Here is a 21,565-nt window from a genome sequence, read left to right on the forward strand (position 1 = left end):
TCACTATAATGAAAATACTGGAACCATAGACAAAATCGATATGTTTCTAAGTTCACTTGAATGTTTACAGAAAACAGTGAAGTTGTACAGAGCAGTATATCTTCACTTCCTAGACTTTACAATTATGAATTATCATGCCATATATAAATTGAGGGGGGTAGGACGTCAAAGGGGCCGACTTGGAGCAGGAGAGGCACCACAGGACATTTTAAATTCCACTGTCTATACTTTCACAAATAAAGACATAAAACTTTGTCAGTATGACCAGGAGGGATTCAGGATTTACATTCATAGCAGTGGAAGTTCAAAAACAGAAAAAAATATTTTTTAAATGTGTAAATATAGGTACACTTTTCTTAATAAGTAAGAGAGATTCTTTGATGAATTTTGCACAGCATACAAAACATACTTACAGGTGTATGAAAATCTAGAATTTATTTAATTTATGAAAAAACGAATAAGCTGTTACATTTTAAACTTCATGTTTAGAAAAAACTCAAATTTTATAGTTAATTAACTCAATTTTTACCACAGTTTTTAATGGATTTTTAAAATTCTATAGTTTCATACACCTGTTAGTATGGTTTGTATGCTCTGCAAAATTCATCAAAGACTCTCTCTTACTTATGGAGCAACAAATGCAGCCAATAGTCAGTGCTAAAACGATAAAATTTCACATCTAAAAAAAATTATTTGGTTATGTTTTTTAACTTCCACTGCTATGAGTGTGAATCCTGAATCCTTCCTGGTCATGCTGACAAAGATTTATGAATTTATATGTAAGAGTATAGACAGTGGAAAATACATTGTTTTGTGGTGTCTCTCCTGTTCCAAGTCAGCCCGTTTGACGCCCTACCCCCTTAAAAGCAGGGTTAAAGCTACCATTAGCAAAATTTCAATTAGAGCTGATTAGAAAGCGTAAAAAAGTATGCCATTGAATTGAAGACCACTGAGGTTTCTTTGTATGAATCGCCTGTTGGACTGACCACCCATCGTTTCCCACAATTTGTTCAATCCCTATCTGAAATAAAATAAAATCCTCAAAAGTCTTGCTACATGTGTGCTAATACTCAGTTAGCTCTGGAAAGAAGAAAGGACACAATATACCAGTGTTCAGAATGAGTTTAATGTCAGTTTCCGTATTATTAATCGTTTTCAGAACTGCCATATGTTAAAGAAACACTAAGTAATTGCTTTTATAAAAGTGTACAAAGAAATATGTTTGATTTTTATTTAGATGAATATGTGTTTCATTCCTTATTTCTGACTTTGAAAAGATTTGAGTGTGGGAAAGGCCATTTCTAGCAGTTATAGGCACCGCAAATTGGAACGTAAAACATGGTCTCACACATGCGAAATACGATTAATAAGTGTCACACAGCTGAGCATGAAGAATTATTGTCAAGGAATATTATATAGTCCCCAATGATAGCAAAATCTTTTCTGATAAATATTGCTGGTATCATTTCCTATATATACGTATGATGGGGTTTGCTTCTGGATGGTATTTCGAAACGAAAATTTTCTGATGTGATGGTTTGCTAAGCAGTTTCGGCAGCAATAACGTTTGAGGTATTGTCTGACATAATGGGAAGTCGTTTCCTCACTGTTAGAAACCAGTCATCTATTACCTTTCGAATTCTGGTGGAACTGATAGCAATTTTCATAGCATACAGTTTAAAATATTTTGAAAATAAATTATAAAATGCTGCTAAATATTTAATTCATAACTGTGCCTTGAGCATGGCCCACAGACATCAGTTGTGACTAGCTCTAATGGCTTAATGGGTAAAATTGAGTGTAATTCACATTTGTAGCAACGATTTAAAGGCTTAGCCTTCTGACAAATGGCACAAGATTTTAGCAAATTCTTCTCCATACTGCATATGTTAGGAAAGTACCAATGTTTGCACATTTCATGATACCAGGGTGCCTCAGTGCTAGTGGGTGTACGATATTTGATTATCTTCACAATCCATCCAGGTTTAAAGACTCCCATTGTCCATTTATGTATTGTTGCAGTAGAGCAGAACAGTTTAATAGTCAGAAAATTTGTGATTGATTCCTTGTTTTATTTGTTGTCTTATTACATTCCACCTAGGACCAGCACTCTGTAACCTGGTCGTATTACTGAGTGGGTAGAAGTAGTATTTCCGCAGGGTTTCATATTTCGCCATTAAAACTCTTGATCAGTCAGTTGATCATTTACTTTATGTGTTTGTTGCAGACCTTCAAGCAGTCTAGACAAGGTGTCTGCTACTAACTAGTCTTTCTCTTTTAAGTGGGATATCATGAAGTTGCACTCTTGAAGAGCTAAAGACCATATAGCTAAGCATGCATACAAAAGTTTATATGTCTTTAAGCAACTAAAATCCTGATGATCACAATATACCCTTGTCATGAGTCCATGCCAAATAATAATGAAACTGACAGGATGCTCATACTATGACAGCTCAGTGACTGAATATGCTCTTTTGGACTGGAACAGGACTCTACTTGGGAACGCAATGGTACAGAATGTAGGTCTCTCATTTATTTCTCTTCTTTGAAATAAGCACGAACCAAGTCCAATTCATGATACATCTGTCATCAGACAAAAACTAATCATCACAATGTGATAGTAGAGCAGTTTTAAATTTATTAATGCCTGTTTAATATAATCAAAATCCCATTGGCAGTCACTAGCTAAATGCCACTGAACATTTCTCCTTATTGGATTCAAAACAGGGTCGCAATTAATCAATTGATCTGCCATAAATCTTAAATAAAAGATGAGAGACCTATAAATCCCTTGAATTGTTCTTTTGTGTGAGGGGCATATAAATTAACCAACACAGATAACTTAGGCTTGTTAGGTAGTATTCCATGAGACATTGTGAAGTAACCAAGAAACTTGAATTGCTGATGGCCAAATTTAGATTTTATGAGGTTGGCAATGATATAAGCCTGTGAAAAACTTATTTAAAACCTCATGAATTAATTGTAGATGATCAAACCATGTCTTAGTCACTCTCAACAGATCATTTTCATCACATTGATATCCACAGACTACACCTGATTTCTGTTCGAATATTTTATTACAGTTAGTTAATAAGTATAAAATCTCAGCAAATTGTTCTTTTGTCAATCATCTTAACTCCACTACTTAGGCTTCTATGCATTCTTCACTGCACATGAACGTTTTGTATTGAGGTTGCTGTGCATAGTATTCAACTAACATCAAATTCATCCATTCTACTTTCTACTCACGTCAGATAACGCCTGTCCTCAACCGATCGACCAGAGTAATCACATCATTTAGAGAAAAGTAGCATCATCCTAAGGCAAAGCCGATCTTAGCATCTGTTTCGCTTAGTGAATCTATTTCTATAATGCATCTTCATCTACAAGAGACATGTAACTAATGGTTACATTTTTCTTTATATTATGTAAAGTCTTCTCTGAGCCTTAATACTCTTGGTGCAGGTGCTGACTGCTACGAAATTCCTACAGCTACTGACTAGTTAAATTGTAACTATCATTCAGTCATGCATGCTTTGAAACAGATTGAATGACACAGCATTCACAGCTAAGCCTGTGCTGATAGTAACATTCACTAGTAAATCAACTACCCATGCATCAGTTGCTGATTGCATGACAGTTGAGCCTTGATTATTATTGCTAGTTCTGTGTGAATGTTACTTGTGTCTGATATCAATCGCATCATTAACCCTAAACAATGTTATGTCATTATCAGAACTGCTATTCTACATCGTGACCTACAATCTGTGGTTAGATGTGGTTTCATATTCTATACTGAACTTGTGACTGAGCCCCTCTTTTAATCATAAAATATAATAGATTCTACAAGCAAGAAACAGTGCCCAATAGTTGGAAGAAAATGCAGGTCACGTCTACCTACAAGCATGGTAGCGGAAGTTATCTATAAAACCAGAATTTTTTAATATATTTTGAGCTCGACTGTAACAAGGTATCTCGAACCAAATGACCTCCTCCATGTCAACAGCATGGATTTCAGAAACATCAGCCATGTGAAACCCAACTCACAGTTTTCTTACATGACTTCCTGAAAGCCATGGACCAAGACAGATTTAGTATTCCTCAATTTCCGAACAGTATTTGACTCAGTACCACAACTTCGCTTATTGTCAAAAGTGAGGGGAATATTAGATCGTGTTGTGCAACACATACTTAGTAAGTGCTCAGTCACATGCTGAGAAGAAGCTTGAACAGTTTTATTAACTTGAAATAACAGAACGGAAAGAATCATTTGCTATAAGCGACTTGTCGATATCCAGCAAGCAGAGAACACAGTAATCATAAAGTCAAAGAGTTACAACTCGAAGGAGTAATTAATAAACAGTAACACAGAGCTTCAAGCTGTGGTCATAAATTTTGTGGTTGACACCATTCATTTTTCACCATACAGTGACTCAACTCCTGCCACAACTCCATCTCTGGATGGCACGAATAGAGCTAACACGATTGACTGCAGCAGTCCACGTGTGTAGCTGTCACTAGAGGAGTCCCCTTGATGAAAGCGGGGCCTGGAACGTCTTCTCTGAACCAAACAGGGAAGTGGACATGTCGGGTGGTGCATGAAGGTTCTGCATCGACTTTTTGTAGTAAAGGGGTTATAAGTAAGAGTGTCGCACCTGCCTGGTGTGCCTCCTTGAAATGTAAGCGGGTTTCACTCTGCTAGTTAACATGATGGTACAATTCCGTTCACTATGATGATCATTGTGTGTGTGTCTCTGCACAGAATAAAGGGGATCCAGTACAGGGTGAGTCCAATGGTGGCTTGATGCAGTCTGTATGTAATGTGAGGTGTGAACGACTGTCTTGGTCATTGTGCTTGAAAGCTGTTTGACAACCATGTCTGGAGACCTTTGCAGGTTTGATGTGGTTTACATGTTCTTGCTAAGGAACTCAGGTTGGTCGTCCATATCTGGTAGTAGGTTGGCATTAAATAAACTCCCCTAGAAGGCACAAAGTCTTGCTGTAAACTAATTCCTCTGTTGAGGATTCTACATCAAGTTTGTACATGGCTTGTAGGCACAGTAGGGCTATGACAGTGCAGATGTCAAGACGTCTCCTGGCACATTAGCGCAATCTTCAGTGTTTGATGCAAATATTCCACCATGCCTTTGCTGGCCAGATGACGACTGGTCATTTGAGATTTTACGCAGCTGCAGAACTTAGCCAGTTGCATGAACAAGGCTTGCTCGAAATGTCAGCTTCTGTTGGTAGTGATATGGAGTGGAAAATGTACCTCACCAGCCATGTTGATGTTGGAGCAGTGGCCAGGGTTTCTGCAGAGATGTTGTACGTAGGTACTGTCTCTGGGTATAATGTATATTTATCAACCACTGTGGATATACACTGAAGAGCCCCAACGAGCATGCAAAAGTGCCGCAACACGACTTGGCATGGACTTGACAAATGTTTGAAGTAGTGCTGGAGGGAACTGACACCATGAAAGGGCTGTCCATAAATCCTTAAGAGTACGAGGGGGTGGAGATCTCTTCTGAACATCATATTGCAAGGCATCCCAGATATGCTCAATAACGTTTATGTCTGGGTAATATGGTGGTCAGCAAAAGTGTTTAAACTCAGAAGAATATCCCTATAACCACTCTGTAGGAATTCTGAGTGTGTGCGGTGTCGCATTGTCCTCATAATGTTCATGTATGGGGAGTTTGGTGATCAGCGGAAGTGTTTAAACTCAGAAGAGTGTTCCTGGAGCCACTCTGTGGCAATTCTGGGCGTGTAGGGTATCGCATGGTTCTGCTGGAATTGCCCAAGTCCGTCGGAATGCACAATATACATGAATGGATTCAAGTGATCAGACAGGATGCTTATGTACGTGTCACTTGTCAGAGTCGTATCTAGATGTATCAGGGGTCCCATATCGCTCCAACTGGACATGCCCCACATCATTACAGAGCCTCCACCAGCTTGAGCTGTACCCTGCTGACATGCAGGATCCATGGATTCATGCGATTGTCTCCATACCTGTATATGTCCATGTACTCGATAAAATCTGAAACGAGACTCGTCCGACCAGGCAACATGTTTCCAGTCATCAACAGTCCAGTGTTGGTGTTGCTGGGCTGAGGCAAAGTGTAAAACTTTTTGTTGTGCAGTAATCAATGGTACATGAGTGGGCCTTCGTCTTCGAAAGCCCATATCGATGGTGTTTTGTTGAATGGTTCACACAATGACACTTGTTGATGACCCAGCATTGAAACCTGCAGCAATTTGCAGAAGGGTTGCACTTGTCACATTGAACGTTCTCTTCAGTCGTCGCTGGTTCCATTCTTGCAGGATCTCATTCTGGCTGCTTCGATGTCAGATATTTGATGTTTTACCAGATTCCTGATATTCACATTACAGTCGTGAAACGATAGTACAGGAAGACCCCACTTCATCACTACCTCGGAGATGCTGTGTACCATCGCTCGTGCGCCGACTGTAACACCATATTCAAACTCACTTCAATCTTGATACCATGCCATTACAGCAGCAGTTACTGATCTAACAACTGCGCCAGACTCTTAGTGCCTTATAAAGGCGTTGCCTGCCGCAGCGCCGTACTCTGGCTGTTTACATATCTCCGTATTTGAATATGCATGCCTTTATCAGTTTCTTTGGCGCTTTAGTGTATAATGTTGACCAGGCACCAGAGGAACTGGTCGCTCCATATCAAGGTAAACGTGGTTGAAGCATTCGGGAACTCTCCAATGGGGGGGATGAGTGTGTCGAGTGATTTTACAAAGTTGGAAATGACGGCAAATTCTCATTTGCTCGTGGCTATCTGTTCCAGTCCCTGGCCATACGAACTGCTGAGGCTCCAGGATGACAAAGATTATGTAAGGCCTCAAACACTGGCCTACAAAATACACTGGGTATGAAAGGGCGTGATCTGCATGTGACACTTCAAAGTACAATTTCATGTTCTCAATGGACATGTCGACTAGCAGTAACTTAAGTACTGTAGTGTCACCATGCAATATGGTGTGCAGCTTGGGGTCTTCTTGCTGCGCTGGCGAGCACTACGAGTGCTAGCAAAGCTTCAAGCTGTGCTGTTTGTGCCACGCACTTTTTGGTTGCTTCAAATGCCGCATTCATCTCCTCGGTCCAATGCACAGGAGAACTGCTCTTAACCTTGGTATCAGCCAGTGCTGCTTTCAATGATACCTGTTGTTCTGCAATGTGTGGTAAATGCTGGGGGTAATAATGGATCATTTCTAAGTATCTAGATAGCTCTACTGTAGACGGCTTAGGTAGCTGCAATATGGCTTCACCCTTCACATTGAGTGGTAATGAATTTACTGAAGATATTCGATGGCCCAGGAATTCAACTTCAGGCTTCCAAATCACACATTTCGCCATGTTTAAGACCATGCCATACTTTTTGAAGCGCTCAACAGCCTCTCTCAGGAGCTAGAGATATTGATCCTTGGATGATGAGTACATTAACACACCTCCAGCCACGCAAAACAAACGCTTAACCCACGCAAGACAGTGTCGGCGAACCACTGCCAGGTTTGTGCCGCATTACGTAGGCTGTCATAACTTTTCTCTCATACAACACAAATGGCGTAATAATCGTGGTCTTTGGAATGTGCTCTGTTGCCTTGGGAACCTGGATATACATCTTCACACTATCATAACAGTCAATATAGTGGCTCTATGCAGCATGAGGTTATAATCTTTTAACAGCTGCACCGGGTAGCAATCATGCACAGTTCGCGAGTTGAGCGCTCTGTAGTCGCCACACGGACATCAGGTTCCTTCTTTTTTGGCTAATGAATGCACCGTGGACACCTAGGGGCTGCTGGAAGATTATGTTGTCATCTCGCAAGACCACGTCGAATTCCGCGTTAGCAATGGGATGTCGACCAGCGAAACACAGCAGGTCCATCTGTGGATTTTATGTAGTGGACTGCATAATGTGAAAGTTCCTGTGGCGCGCCCAGAGATCTCGTTGAGGCTGGGAATTCACTCAACAATGTGTGGTACTCCTCGTCCATAACCTGTATGACCATGATATATGTTCTGGCATCACTAGGGTATGTAGTGGCTGTAAGTTGGTAATACTGACCACTAGGCGGGTATCTGCTGCGTCCAGCAGGAGGTGGTAGTGACCTAGGAAATTAGAGCCTACAGTTTCTTCTTCCACATCCATTACAATAAAATCCCACGTGAATTAGCGACAGAGTCCTAACTTTAACTCTTCACGATATGTGCCTTATGTTGCAATTGCTAAATTATTTTTAGGGGACAAATTAAATGCAGTTGGAGGTCTGCAACAGCAGGGTGACAATCTGGGCAGCATTATTAAGGTCCGACCCTTTGTTTATTAAATACTTCCAGGCTGATAACCTGTCGGTAATGAATATGTGCCAGTATGTAGTTGAGCAGTTAGTGGCACACACAACCAACTGTTGTTTGCGTTTGGATGGGCACAGGGGCTAGTGCACTTTTTAGCCTGCTCTCCGAATCTTCAGTGGTTCCAGCAAGTTGATGGATTGAATCGAGCAACAGCGTGAAGCTTATCTTATAGGGATACAAGACAGCCACTAAATTGCATGTGATACATGGGCGTATAGCACGTAGCAAATGCCATATTTAAAAAACTCTCGACTCTCAACTAGGTAAAGGAAAGCTGTGTATGTTGAGAAGAGGACCATATTGCAAAAGAAAAGGATAAGTAAACTGAAACTACAGAGTTAAGTAGTGTCTCCTCTTAGGCATGGAATAAGCACGAACATCAGCATCCCAGGCGACGAATTTCTTTGACATAACTTGGCGATCAACTGATAGCGCTGCAGAACGCTCGATCTTCGTCGTCGCCGCAGGCTCCTAGACTGCTTGCGGCTACATCCTCTGTAGCGACTACTAGGACTTCCTTGCGACATCTGTGTGCCTGTCTGTGCACTCAGTGCATCAACTTTGGCAGACAGAGCATCGTAATCTGTGTTTGAGACAGGATGGGTCACAGACACACCACTTCTGCAACAGTGTCCAGGGATATCTCTATTTGTGATGCGATGATTGTTTTTACCAGTGGCGCCAGACGGTGGCTCCATAGAGCGTACAAGTGATTGTCAGGCACTGTACTGGTGTCCATCTTGCTCCGGAGGTGATGTAGGTCGTGGGACGGTTTTCTGTCGCCTATGTCTTCCTGAGTCAGCACTTGCCTGATACGGTCTTCCTGCAACACTGCAACTATACGATTAAGCTCGGTCTTTAATCATTCATAGGCGCTCTCAGCAAATAGAATTATGATTGTATCTTGAACTTCGGAAGCATATCATTGGTCTAGCTGACTCACTATGAATGTAAATTTAATCGCATCCGTTGTAATTCCAGCATAGCAAAAACTGGCCTCGACCTGGGCAAACCAGACACTGGTCAAAGGTGGGAGCCGAATGGCCAGTCACGATATTGCAGCCGGTTCCATCCTGTAATCAATGTTATTATGGATCAATCTCCTCAACTGTAATCACATTGGGGTCACCACTGACGGAAATGTTAGATCGTGTAGTGCTACCTACACTTAATACATGCTCAGTCAAACACTGAGAAAAGTTTGAACATTTTTATCAGCTCGAAATACCAGAACGGAAAGAATCAGCTGCTGCAGATGACTCGTCAATACCCAGCAGGCAGAGAACAGAATAAACATAATGCCAAAGGGTAAAAAGTCCAAGGAGTAAGTAATAAATGTTAACCCAGCATCCCAAGAGGCGGACACAAACTTGGCGGTTCACGCCACTCATCTGTCACCGCGCAGTCACTCAACTCGAACTCATGCCACAAGTGCATCTCTGGACGGCGCGAACGGACCTAATGCGCGTGACAACAGCAGTAGAGGCGTCTAGCGGTCGCTACAAGCGTCTGACCATATGGGATATCAAGCGAGGTTTGGAACTACATTAGGGACTTCATGTTAGGGAGGTACCCTGCTGTTCAGGTTGTATACTAATGACCTTGCAGACAATATACATAGCAACTTAAGACTTTTCGCAGGTGATGCACTTATCAGTGCGGAAGCACTGACTGAAGAAGCTGCAGAAATATACAGTCGCACCTTGACAAGATTTTTAAACGGTTTTTAGATTGGCAACTTGTTTTAAATGTTCAGAAACGTAAAATTGTGTACTTCACAAAATTGAAAAACATAGCACCCCATGACTACAGGATTAACAAGACGCAATTGAAGTCGGTCAAATCATACAAATATCTGTGAGTAACTATTTGTAGGGATATGAAGTGAAATGATTTCTTAGTTTCAGTTGCAGGTAGCCCAAATGACAGACTTCGGTTCCTTGGTAGGAAACTATAGAAATGCAGTCAGTCTACACACTCATCAGTGAATGGCAAAACTTACATTGTGAGTTACCGTTCGTGATACAACAAAACAGCGGAGTATACTACCGGCATTGAAGAGCTAACAACGATAAAGTTTATTAATGGGCAAAGCAAACTTTATAACATATGTTCTTGATCAATTTTTTGGGGTAAAGTACTGAGAAATGAAATAGCATTTCAAACCACCGATATTTATTTGGTAACAAAATATACACATAAAAACATAACAACAGTATTTATAAGGGGATAAATAAATCCTGTTTCATTGCTTTGTTACATATTTTTCCTTACATAACTAATAACACCATAAACAACTGTATTTTCCTCCTCTAATAGAGCTGACATTTTCACTCAATAGAAAGTTCATCAACTTACGTTCTTGAATTATACAAAATGTAAGTGCTAGCTCTGTACTGTTACTGTAAAACCTAAATTATTTGTCACTTTCAGATGTCCGACCTTGCGTGTGGAAGAACACTCAATCAAAAATATATCTACGTTGTGATGGAATATTTTCAAAATGCCTCAAAAGCAAAGCAAAATAAGAAAAATAAACATTAAGGAGAAATATAAATAATAAGAGGGAAGGATAAGAAGAAACAAAAACATGAAATTCACTGCTGTAACAACACAGTGCCACGGCCGCCTCTAATACAGGCGGCCGGGACTGAGTGCGGCGTAAATGATTAACTTCCGATGTTATCAGAGTACGATACCTCCAAAACTGTCTTCCCGACAAATCGTGACGTGACATGAAGGTCCGTTGTCTCCCTATGTGAATGCGCCATTTGAAATTGTGGACTGCTTTGACGTAACCAGTAGTGATCGACAGTGTGAATGTCTTAATAAAAATGAAGACCAGGAAAATCTAGAAGCAAAACATCGACTACAGTAGAACGGCTGAGCACGACGAAATTTTTTTTAAATTCTGGTGAAAACGGGCGACCAAACCTACCGTAAATCTTTCTTCCCAAGAAACTTGACTTTGACCTCCCATATGTATCGTTACCTCAATTGAGAGTCGATCATTATAAACAAAACAATTAACATCTTTGGCATTGTGTGTATCTCGTCTGTGGTTCTGTTTGGCACTGTTTGAATTTGAATTGAGTGTGGCAGAATTCTTTTGTGCGGAGGAAAGCTTATTTAGCATATGTTGTGAGTCAATTTGTTTGTTTAGCGATATATATATATATGTATATATATTCTCGTATTAAGATGATGATAAGAATTGTGTGTTGGTCTCGTATGTCACTGTCCTGCCCCGAAAGCAAACGAGCAGTCAACTTACGGCATTCTAGCGTTCAGCTGATTTGCTTTCCGCAGAATACCAAGGAAAATTTGAAGACCAGCATTGAATTTTTTTGTGTCTTTTAACCTCGACTTTTGTTGTGAAACATATTGACTTTACAATAATGTGTCTGACAACTGAGTAACTATTTTGCCGTGTGACAGTTTCAGGGCGTGAGCTGCTTCCAAATTAATTGGTCGTGTTTATTTAATTCGCCAACTATGTTATGTTTGGTATGACTGATGTGTATTATCCGTCGATCATAGTGTCAACATCATCATGCTGTTAAGCTGTCCCGTTGCCGACCTAGAAGTCGTTTATTCGTGTATGCAGACTATTGGATTTGTGAGTTAGCCTCCTAATAAGGTTCTGATTTAGTCAAATTGCTTTCACTTACGTGTTGCTGTCTTTCAGTTCTTGCTAAGTTATAAACAACTGTTTACGGTTGTGTTTAATGAAAGAATGATGTGAAAAATTCTCATGTTTGTTGGTAAATTTTGCAGACGTTAAGGAATTTATAATCACAAAGCCACTTTTTAAGATTTGCTTTAATCACGTGTAGTGCTTGAGCTTCATTGAACGTATTTGTAACGCAATGTTTATGTCAGAAATTACATTTGTAGACATAAGAGCAATATACTACATAACCTCTCTCTTAAGGAGCACAATCGTATGTCAGTGGGAGGGACTTATGGTGAGAAGTTGGGGACAGCAAGTTGTGGTCAGTAAAGCCAACAATCTACTCTTGCTGTTCCCCACACCTGCAATTGGGAGCAATGTAAAGTACCTTTGCATAGTCCATTGTCCTGTGATGCATTGGTTCCTGCTTCAATGGGAAGGTCAAAATCAAACCATACAATCCAAGAAATTATCTAAAGATGCCAAATTCAGTATTGGTAACAAACATGATTCTAATAAGGAACTACACACAGTAAACAAAGACCCCCCACCCCTGCAACACACACACACACACACACACACACACACACACACACACACACACACACACACGTCACAGTTGTAGTTCAAAGAATGTACTGATATCACCATTCAGTCTACATACATATAAATATAAGTGGTCCTCCATGCACAATGGCCCCTATCTTTGCATTGTCTGAGAATTTTAAGTGTATCTCTTGAGTGTAGGTGACTAGTGTGTGTGTGTGTGTGAATAACTTAAAGTCCACAATGAACAGAGAGGTTGCATTCAACAATGTCACAAGCCCTCACGTCTTGGGATACTGAGAAGAGGCCTAACTTAATTTAGGACATTAACACGAGGTACGATGATCAGGAACTTTATGCTTCCAGGCCCCCTCCCATTCTTGAAGTAATACTGGCAGGCTGCATTCTGCTTCCACAAACTACCTCCATTCCTTTCTGTTTTGTTCTCATTTCCTCTGGGTTTTTCAGTTCCCAGGGCTGACAGGTCATCCATCCAGCACTGCCTTCATCTTATGGGTGTCTGCTGTTTGGTTTCCCTTTGAGTGCATTCTGCACCTGTCTTTCTTGTATACATGTTACATGGCCTACCCATTGGATTGTTCTGCTCTTTAGGATTGTTAGTTGTTGCTTCAAGAGGTAGATTTTCTTGATTTTCCTCTTCCTCCATTCTCTTTTATATAAAATCATTCCCCATCTCTTCTTTTAAATGTTAATAGTATTTTATTTTGTCGTTTAGTCATGCCCCAGGTTTCTGAACCTGGGCATATCGCTGTGTTGTATATTCTCATTTTAGTGCTCGCTCATATTGATTTTGAGCTTAGCATTATCCTGAGGCAATACCTGTATTTCATTCCCACTGCCATTCTTTTCCTGACTTCCATTGCTGTGCTATGTTGCTGGTAAACCAGGGTCCCAAGTATTTGAAGTGGTGAACTCTCTTGAACCTCATGCCATATGTCTCAAGAAAGCCTTGATACTCTTGTCTTCTTCCTAATTGTGTGAACTGTGTTGGGTCATTCCATGCCAAGTGGTCTAGAGGCTCCCACATGACTCTTATGGATTTTGATGAAATTATGTAGGCCTATGAACATTCACACATGTTCTCAATGAACACTGCTAAAGTTTCAGTTTCACAAATTCAATACTTTCGGAGATACAGTCACTTGTTTAAGACCATAGCACAGCTTTCTATAGTGCGTCCTTGAATTTTCAGCAACTTTGAGATGAGATATCTTGCGTGAAAGAAACAAAACTTGGCCATCTTATACAACTTTTAGAGCTCTTTAAAGAAAATATTAAGAAAAGGATTTCTGAGCAATTATCATATAGATAATTTGAAGCAAAGTTGGGCGAAAAAACAGCTGTTTAAAAAAAAAGCGAACTTTAGTTTTTTATATCTCTAAAAGTAATTGTGGGATGTACATGAAACTTTGCACACCATAACTCACCAACACAAGGTATTAGAATATAACATTTCATTCTCCTATTGCTTTCCATTATTTTACAAATCTAGGGTGAAGTTGACGATTTTTCAAAAAGTGGTAAAAATGGGTATTTCTAGTTAAATTTTTCAAAAAAGTATTTTCTCCAAACTCTTCTAAACTATGGTAATTAGAAAGAGCATATTCTTAAACTATCTAGAAAAGTGGATTTCGTTTTGCAATGCAAGCATATAAGGCCCTAAAAAGTAGCATCATCAAAGAGGCGCACTGGAAGTTTGAACACTTTTTCTGGCACTGAAATTATACCTGAAATCTTTTATTTTGCCTTATACATCTTTATTAATGTCTGGGATAAGTGAAATAAGAAGTCCTGATGTATAGGACCTAGCTTAAGTCCAATAACTAAAGAATAAAAATAGGAACAATGTTATTTCTTAATCCCCCCCCCCTCTCTCTCTCTCTCTCTCTCTCTCTCTCTCTCTCTCTCTCTCTCTCACACACACACACACACACACACACACACACACAATTATTATTAAGAATGAATGTAAATCGTAAAATTTATTTGCATAATCATTTAATTATTAGTTGCCTGTTTAATGAACAACAACAGCTTACTGATAGAAAAGAAGTGTATAAATGAGTTGCTATGGTCCATGGTGCCTTAACCACTGCTAGTTTCATTTCACCTGAGAAAAGCAGCATTCCCATTGCCATAGGGGCCACGCCTGATAGCTTAGCAACAACAGCCACGGGTGGGTTTCTTTACCACAGGATCCCAAGCGTGATAAGGGTTTCTTTACACAGGTTCCCAAGCCTGATAGTAAAATTATTTATGTGTCCTGTGTAAAATTAGAAGGCACTCTTGGGTTCCTTAGATTGTTTCCTCTAACCTATTTCAATTTTTGATATGCTACATTAAGTTTCTGATGAATATCAAGAGGAATGGTGTATTGACGGCCAGACGAATTTACTGATGGAGCTGGAATAACTGCAATAATGTGGTGTTCCAGAACCCAGCACTTGTCACTTCTTGGTGGCCAATAAAATGAATTTGCTGGACCATGTGGGTGCATAAAGTTTATTAATGCATCCCTTTGCGCTGTGGAGGTCTCACAGATATTCCCAATCCACCACACGTTTTCATAGATGCATGCAACATATTGGCCTGGTTGGAGAGCAGACATTAATATGCCTCCTTCGTTACTGTGACCCATTTTAGCTAGAAAAGATGAACAATCATTTGAAACTCTGCTGACCTGAATTGTTGTTTCATCAATAGGTAAAAAGTGATGATTTTCTCTAGTGCCTGCTACAAAACAAATTTAATTCCATTATTGTTTTCAGAGCAGAAGTGAAACAGATCTAGGAGAGTAAGAATTTGTCCTTTAAGTGGCCGTTGCAAGCTTTCTCTTGCTGCTAACTGCTTTGTTGTACCTCCAATCCCATCACAAGGTTATTTCCCATGACTAGTAGCAAAAAAAAATTCCATTCGGCTGTCATTCCAAAATCACAAATTTAGGAAATTCTTGAAATTTTTATATTGAGCACTGGAGCCATCACTGAAATAATGAATGTGGGATATCTGTGCAAACCGTGCTTTTATATATTTGATAAGCTCCTTGATAAAAACGTGAACTGTAATAGTGTCATGTCGCAAACAATCACTGATAATGCAAAAACTTAAAGATTTTACTTTCTCATTTTGACGAAAGTAGATAACAAATGGATGAATTGTTGCTTGACTATTGTGCCAGTGGAAGCCTTGCACAGCATCCTGAATGATAAAAGAATAATTTTCTGCAAAATCCATTAGGACAAGCTCTTCGTCTTTCAGATGACATTTAAGGCCTTTAAGATGCAAGCTTTGATGCTTGGCAATGTAATGATGGCATGAGAGACTCTATATTTTATTTTTTACATCTTCAATAAATTCATCCACTACCATTTGCTTCGTGTCCAGTGTGGCCCGATCAGTATGTATCCATTGCTTAAACACAACAACTTCCTATGGCTCATGATCTAGGAAATAGCTGGCAATTTCAGATGCTATAGCTTCAGACCCAGGACACCTTTCACAGCGATGTAGCGTGCACTGTTTAGAGTTCAAACTGCTAACTACCTTGCTGAGAATCTCCTTATAATATTCACGTATACCAGCTCTGCTAAGCATAAGCTTAACATTTTGGTGAATTGCACAGACGCAAATTGCATGCATTCCAGCTGATCCTACTGTTACACACCATTTGGGTCTAAGTTCACAAAACTTTGAGAACCCTATTTGTGGACCATTTATATTCTTATAGATAACATACATTTCCCGTAAATTGCAAAGTAACAATCTTTTCTGCATGTATGTCTTTCTATTTAAAAGTCTAAAGCACCAGCAGCAGCGAGTACTGTTTGTATAAAGCGTTTATTTTGCATTTTGTTTACGACCATCCACTAAGGAAGGGATCCTATTTGTGTTTATCTGCTCTGCATAGTAACTAACAGTTCTTGATAAAACTTTACGTAGTTTTCGTGTTAGATTTCTTAGTGTTTTCTTGATCGTTTAGAACAGAAAGCGCCCTAAAACCGTCTTTTGTTTGTTTCGCGGCCGTTAGCCACTAGTCACTTGAATCAGCAGTTGTCTTGTGACAGCCAGAGCGAGAGCACCAGCAGCAGCGAGTACTGTTTGTATAAAGCGTTTTTGTACTTATTTGCTGCGCTTAGCTTTTAAATAGTTTTTCTGGGAAAACCTAGCGTAGTTTTCGCGTCTCGTATTTCAGTGAGTGTTTCTTGATTATCAGAGTAGCTCATCAGAAGATTATCTTGGGAATTTGTCACCGTATAGAGTAGGGTAAACATAGTCATGTGTAGGGACTGTGGTTGTTGTGAGCGGACGCAAGGAGAATTGGCCACTCTTCGGGGGCAGGTGGAGGCTTTGTCTGTTAGGCTCATCGAGCTCGAGGCGCAGGCGTCGGCTCGTAGTGGCGTTGGGGCAACTGTGGTGAGACCTATGCCTACTTCGGTGGCCTTGGAATCACATGGAACCCCTGATGTCGCTGCGTCTTCCGGCAGTGAGCATCTTACCGGTCAGCCATCACTCCAGGGTGAATGGCGGACAGTGGTGGGCTCGCGCGTGCCTGGCCGAAAGGCGAAGGTGGGATCTGGCCGCGTGGCAGCTGCCTTACCCCTTTCCAACAGGTACGGGGTGCTTCCTAGTGGTGATGACATCGTTTCCGAGCCACCACAGGATGCCTCGCCTGTTGGGCCAGTGGCCGATTCTCCGGCAAGGTCCCGACAGTCACAGAGGGCGGGCCTATTAGTTATAGGGAGCTCCAACGTTAGGCGGGTTATGGAGCCCCTCAGGAAAATAGCGGGTAGGTCGGGGAAGAATGCCAGTGTGCACTCGGTGTGCTTGCCGGGGGGTCTCGTCCGTAATGTGGAGGAGGCCCTTCCGGCAGCTATTGAACGCACTGGATGTGACCGGCTGCAGATAGTAGCACATGTCGGAACGAATGACGCCTGTCGCTTGGGTTCTGAGGCCATCCTTGGTTCCTTCCGGCGGCTGGCTGATTTGGTGAAGACAACCAGCATCGCACGCGGAGTGCAAGCTGAGCTTAATATCTGCAGCATAGTGCCCAGAGTCGATCGCGGTCCTCTGGTTTGGAGCCGTGTGGAAGGTCTAAACCAGAGGCTCAGACGACTCTGCGACTATAATGGTTGCAAATTCATCGACCTCCGTTATTGGGTGGAGAACTGTAGGGCCCCCCTAGACAGGTCAGGCGTGCACTACACACCGGAAGCAGCTACTAGGGTAGCAGAGTACGTGTGGCGTGCACACGGGGGTTTTGGTTTTTTAGGTTAGAGGGACCCCCCCTTGGGCGAAACGATAAAATACCTGACGGCTTACCAGAGAGGACATTATCATCGTTGATAAAGAACGTCCGTCCTCAGAGACCAAAAACAGGAAAAGTTAACGTAATATTGGTAAACTGCAGGAGTATCCAGGGCAAGGTTCCTGAATTAGTATCTCTTATTGAAGGAAATAGTGCGCATATAGTATTAGGAACGGAAAGTTGGTTAAAACCGGAAGTGAACAGTAACGAAATCCTAGACACAGAATGGAATATATACCGCAAGGATAGGATAAACGCCAATGGTGGAGGAGTATTTATAGCAGTAAAGAATTCAATAATATCCAGTGAAGTTATTAGCGAATGTGAATGTGAAATAATCTGGGTTAAGTTAAGTATCAAAGGTGGGTCAGATATGATAGTCGGATGCTTCTATAGACCACCTGCATCAGCAACCGTAGTAGTTGAGCGCCTCAGAGAGAACCTGCAGAACGTCGTGAAGAAGTTTCGTGATCATACTATTGTAATAGGGGGAGACTTCAATCTACCAGGTATAGAATGGGATAGTCACACAATCAGAACTGGAGCCAGGGACAGAGACTCTTGTGACATTATCCTGACTGCCTTGTCCGAGAATTACTTCGAGCAGATAGTTAGAGAACCAACTCGCGAAGCTAACGTTTTAGACCTCATAGCAACAAATAGACCGGAACTTTTCGACTCTGTGAATGTAGAAGAGGGTATCAGTGATCATAAGTCAGTGGTTGCATCAATGACTACAAGTGTAATAAGAAATGCCAAGAAAGGAAGGAAAATATATTTGCTTAACAAGAGTGATAGGGCACAAATCGCAGAATATCTGAGTGACCACCATCAAACGTTCATTTCTGAGGAAGAGGATGTGGAACAAAAATGGAAAAAATTCAGAAACATCGTCCAGTACGCCTTAGATAAGTTCGTACCGACTAAGGTCCAAAGCGAGGGGAAAGATCCACCGTGGTATAACAATCATGTACGAAAGGTACTACGGAAACAAAGAAAGCTTCATCATAGGTTTAAGAGTAGTCGAATCATAGCTGATAAGGAAAAGCTGAACGAAGCGAAAAAGAGCGTAAAGAGAGCAATGAGAGAAGCATTCAACGAATTCGAACATAAAACATTGGCAAACAATCTAAACAAGAACCCTAAAAAGTTTTGGTCATATGTAAAATCGGTAAGCGGATCTAAATCCCCTATTCAGTCACTCGTTGACCACGATGGCACCGAAACAGAGGACGACCGAAGAAAGGCAGAAATACTGAATTCAGTGTTCCGAAACTGTTTCACTGCGGAAAATCGTAACACGGTCCCTGACTTCAGCCGTCGCACGGACGCCAAAATGGAAAATATTGAAATAAACGATATCGGAATTGAAAAACAACTGCTATCACTTAGTAGCGGAAAAGCATCCGGACCAGACGAGATACCCTTAAGATTCTACAGTGATTATGCTAAAGAACTTGCCCCCTTTCTATCAGCAATTTATCGTAGATCGCTGGAAGAACGTAAAGTACCTAGCGACTGGAAGAAAGCGCAGGTCGTTCCCATTTTCAAGAAGGGTCATAAATCAGATGCGAATAATTATAGGCCTATTTCGCTTACGTCAATCTGTTGTAGAATAATGGAGCATGTTTTGTGTTCTCGTATTATGACGTTCTTAGATAATACAAATCTCCTTCATCATAACCAACATGGATTCCGCAAACAGAGATCATGTGAAACTCAGCTCGCCCTATTTGCCCAAGAAATTCACAGTGCCGTAGACACTGGCGAGCAGATTGATGCCGTATTCCTGGACTTCAGGAAGGCATTTGATACGGTTCCACACTTACGTTTAGTGAAAAAAATACGAGCTTACGGAATATCGGACCAGGTTTGTGATTGGATTCAGGATTTCCTAGAAGAAAGAACACAACATGTCATTCTTAACGGTTCAAAATCTGCAGATGTAGAGGTAATTTCGGGAGTACCGCAGGGAAGCGTGATAGGACCTTTATTGTTTACAATATACATAAATGACTTAGTTGACAACATCGGTAGCTCCGTGAGGCTATTTGCAGATGACACGGTTGTCTACAAGAAAGTAGCAACATCAGAAGACTCGTACGTACTCCAGGAGGACCTGCAGAGGATTAATGCATGGTGCGACAGCTGGCAGCTTTCCCTAAACGTAGATAAATGTAATATAATGCGCATACATAGGGGCAGAAATCCATTCCAGTACGATTATGCCATAGGTGGTAAATCATTGGAAGCGGTAACGACCGTAAAATACTTAGGAGTTACTATCCGGAGCGATCTGAAGTGGAATGATCACATAAAACAAATAGTAGGAAAAGCAGGTGCCAGGTTGAGATTCATAGGAAGAATTCTAAGAAAATGTGACTCATCGACGAAAGAAGTAGCTTACAAAACGCTTGTTCGTCCGATTCTTGAGTATTGCTCATCAGTATGGGACCCTTACCAGGTTGGATTAATAGAAGAGATAGACATGATCCAGCGAAAAGCAGCGCGATTCGTCATGGGGACATTTAGTCAGCGCGAGAGCGTTACGGAGATGCTGAACAAGCTCCAGTGGCGGACACTTCAAGAAAGGCGTTACGCAATACGGAGAGGTTTATTATCGAAATTACGAGAGAGCACATTCCGGGAAGAGATGGGCAACATATTACTACCGCCCACATATATCTCGCGTAATGATCACAACGAAAAGATCCGAGAAATTAGAGCAAATACGGAGACTTACAAGCAGTCGTTCTTCCCACGCACAATTCGTGAATGGAACAGGGAAGGGGGGATCAGATAGTGGTACAATAAGTACCCTCCGCCACACACCGTAAGGTGGCTCGCGGAGTATAGATGTAGATGTAGATGTAAATACTATCTTTTTTCTAGGGCACATCCTACCATACTCATCGTCTTCAAAAAAATTTTGCACTCTACTAGCAACTTCTGCTGGTAATTCCCTGCTTTGCCTATTTTCGGGAAGTGCCAGAATGCACTTCTCTGCCTGAAGCTCCCGAGCATTCTTCACCATTCTTTCGACACGCTGAGCTGAGCTGCTCTTTGTCTGACTGTCCAACTTACAGGCGCCAATGTTAAAATTTGCATCTGTTCTTTATGAATTACATTCTGCATCTTGGCTTTCAGTTCAGTCAGCAAATGTGCATAGTCGGCACAGTTTCCACATTCCTTAATTTCACTAGCATCTTCAATTTGTCGGTTTACTCCTATTGCATTTACAATTCTGTTTTTAATCACATTTTGAACCTTTTGAATTTTCTTCTTCACATATTGGGGCTTATCTCTGTAGCTTACTGTTCTCTTCAGGGGTGAAATACCGATAGACAATAAGCTACTATTTAATTCTTCTTTTGGTGTAAAGTCCTCATCAGAATGTGATGATGAGGCTGATAAAGCTTCGTCCAAGTGTTTATTTAAGGTAGTCCTGCAAGCCGGACAAATTTTCTGACCTGGCTTTATGTTATTAACAAGCTGCTTCTTCAACATATCAGAAGCCTTATTAGTTGTTGCAGTATCAAGAATGCGAATTCCTGCCTTAACATTAGGATTCACCTTCCCAAAGGGATTGAAGCATTTTTTTTGTAACCTCTCACATTGTGTCA

General features: G+C 41.0%; 1 protein-coding gene across 1 annotated transcript in view; it reads left to right on the forward strand.

Annotated features, from left to right (window-relative positions):
* Positions 1-11,444: 11,444 nt before the first annotated feature.
* LOC124711397 (transcription termination factor 2) overlaps positions 11,445-21,565 on the forward strand; it is a 295,179-nt gene continuing 285,058 nt past the window's right edge. The window contains exon 1 of the mRNA XM_047241451.1: positions 11,445-11,538. The gene's annotated coding sequence lies outside the window, so the exon portion shown is untranslated. The remainder of the gene's footprint in view (positions 11,539-21,565) is intronic.

This window comes from Schistocerca piceifrons, chromosome 8 (genome assembly GCF_021461385.2).
Source record: "Schistocerca piceifrons isolate TAMUIC-IGC-003096 chromosome 8, iqSchPice1.1, whole genome shotgun sequence".
NCBI lineage: Eukaryota > Metazoa > Arthropoda > Insecta > Orthoptera > Acrididae > Schistocerca > Schistocerca piceifrons.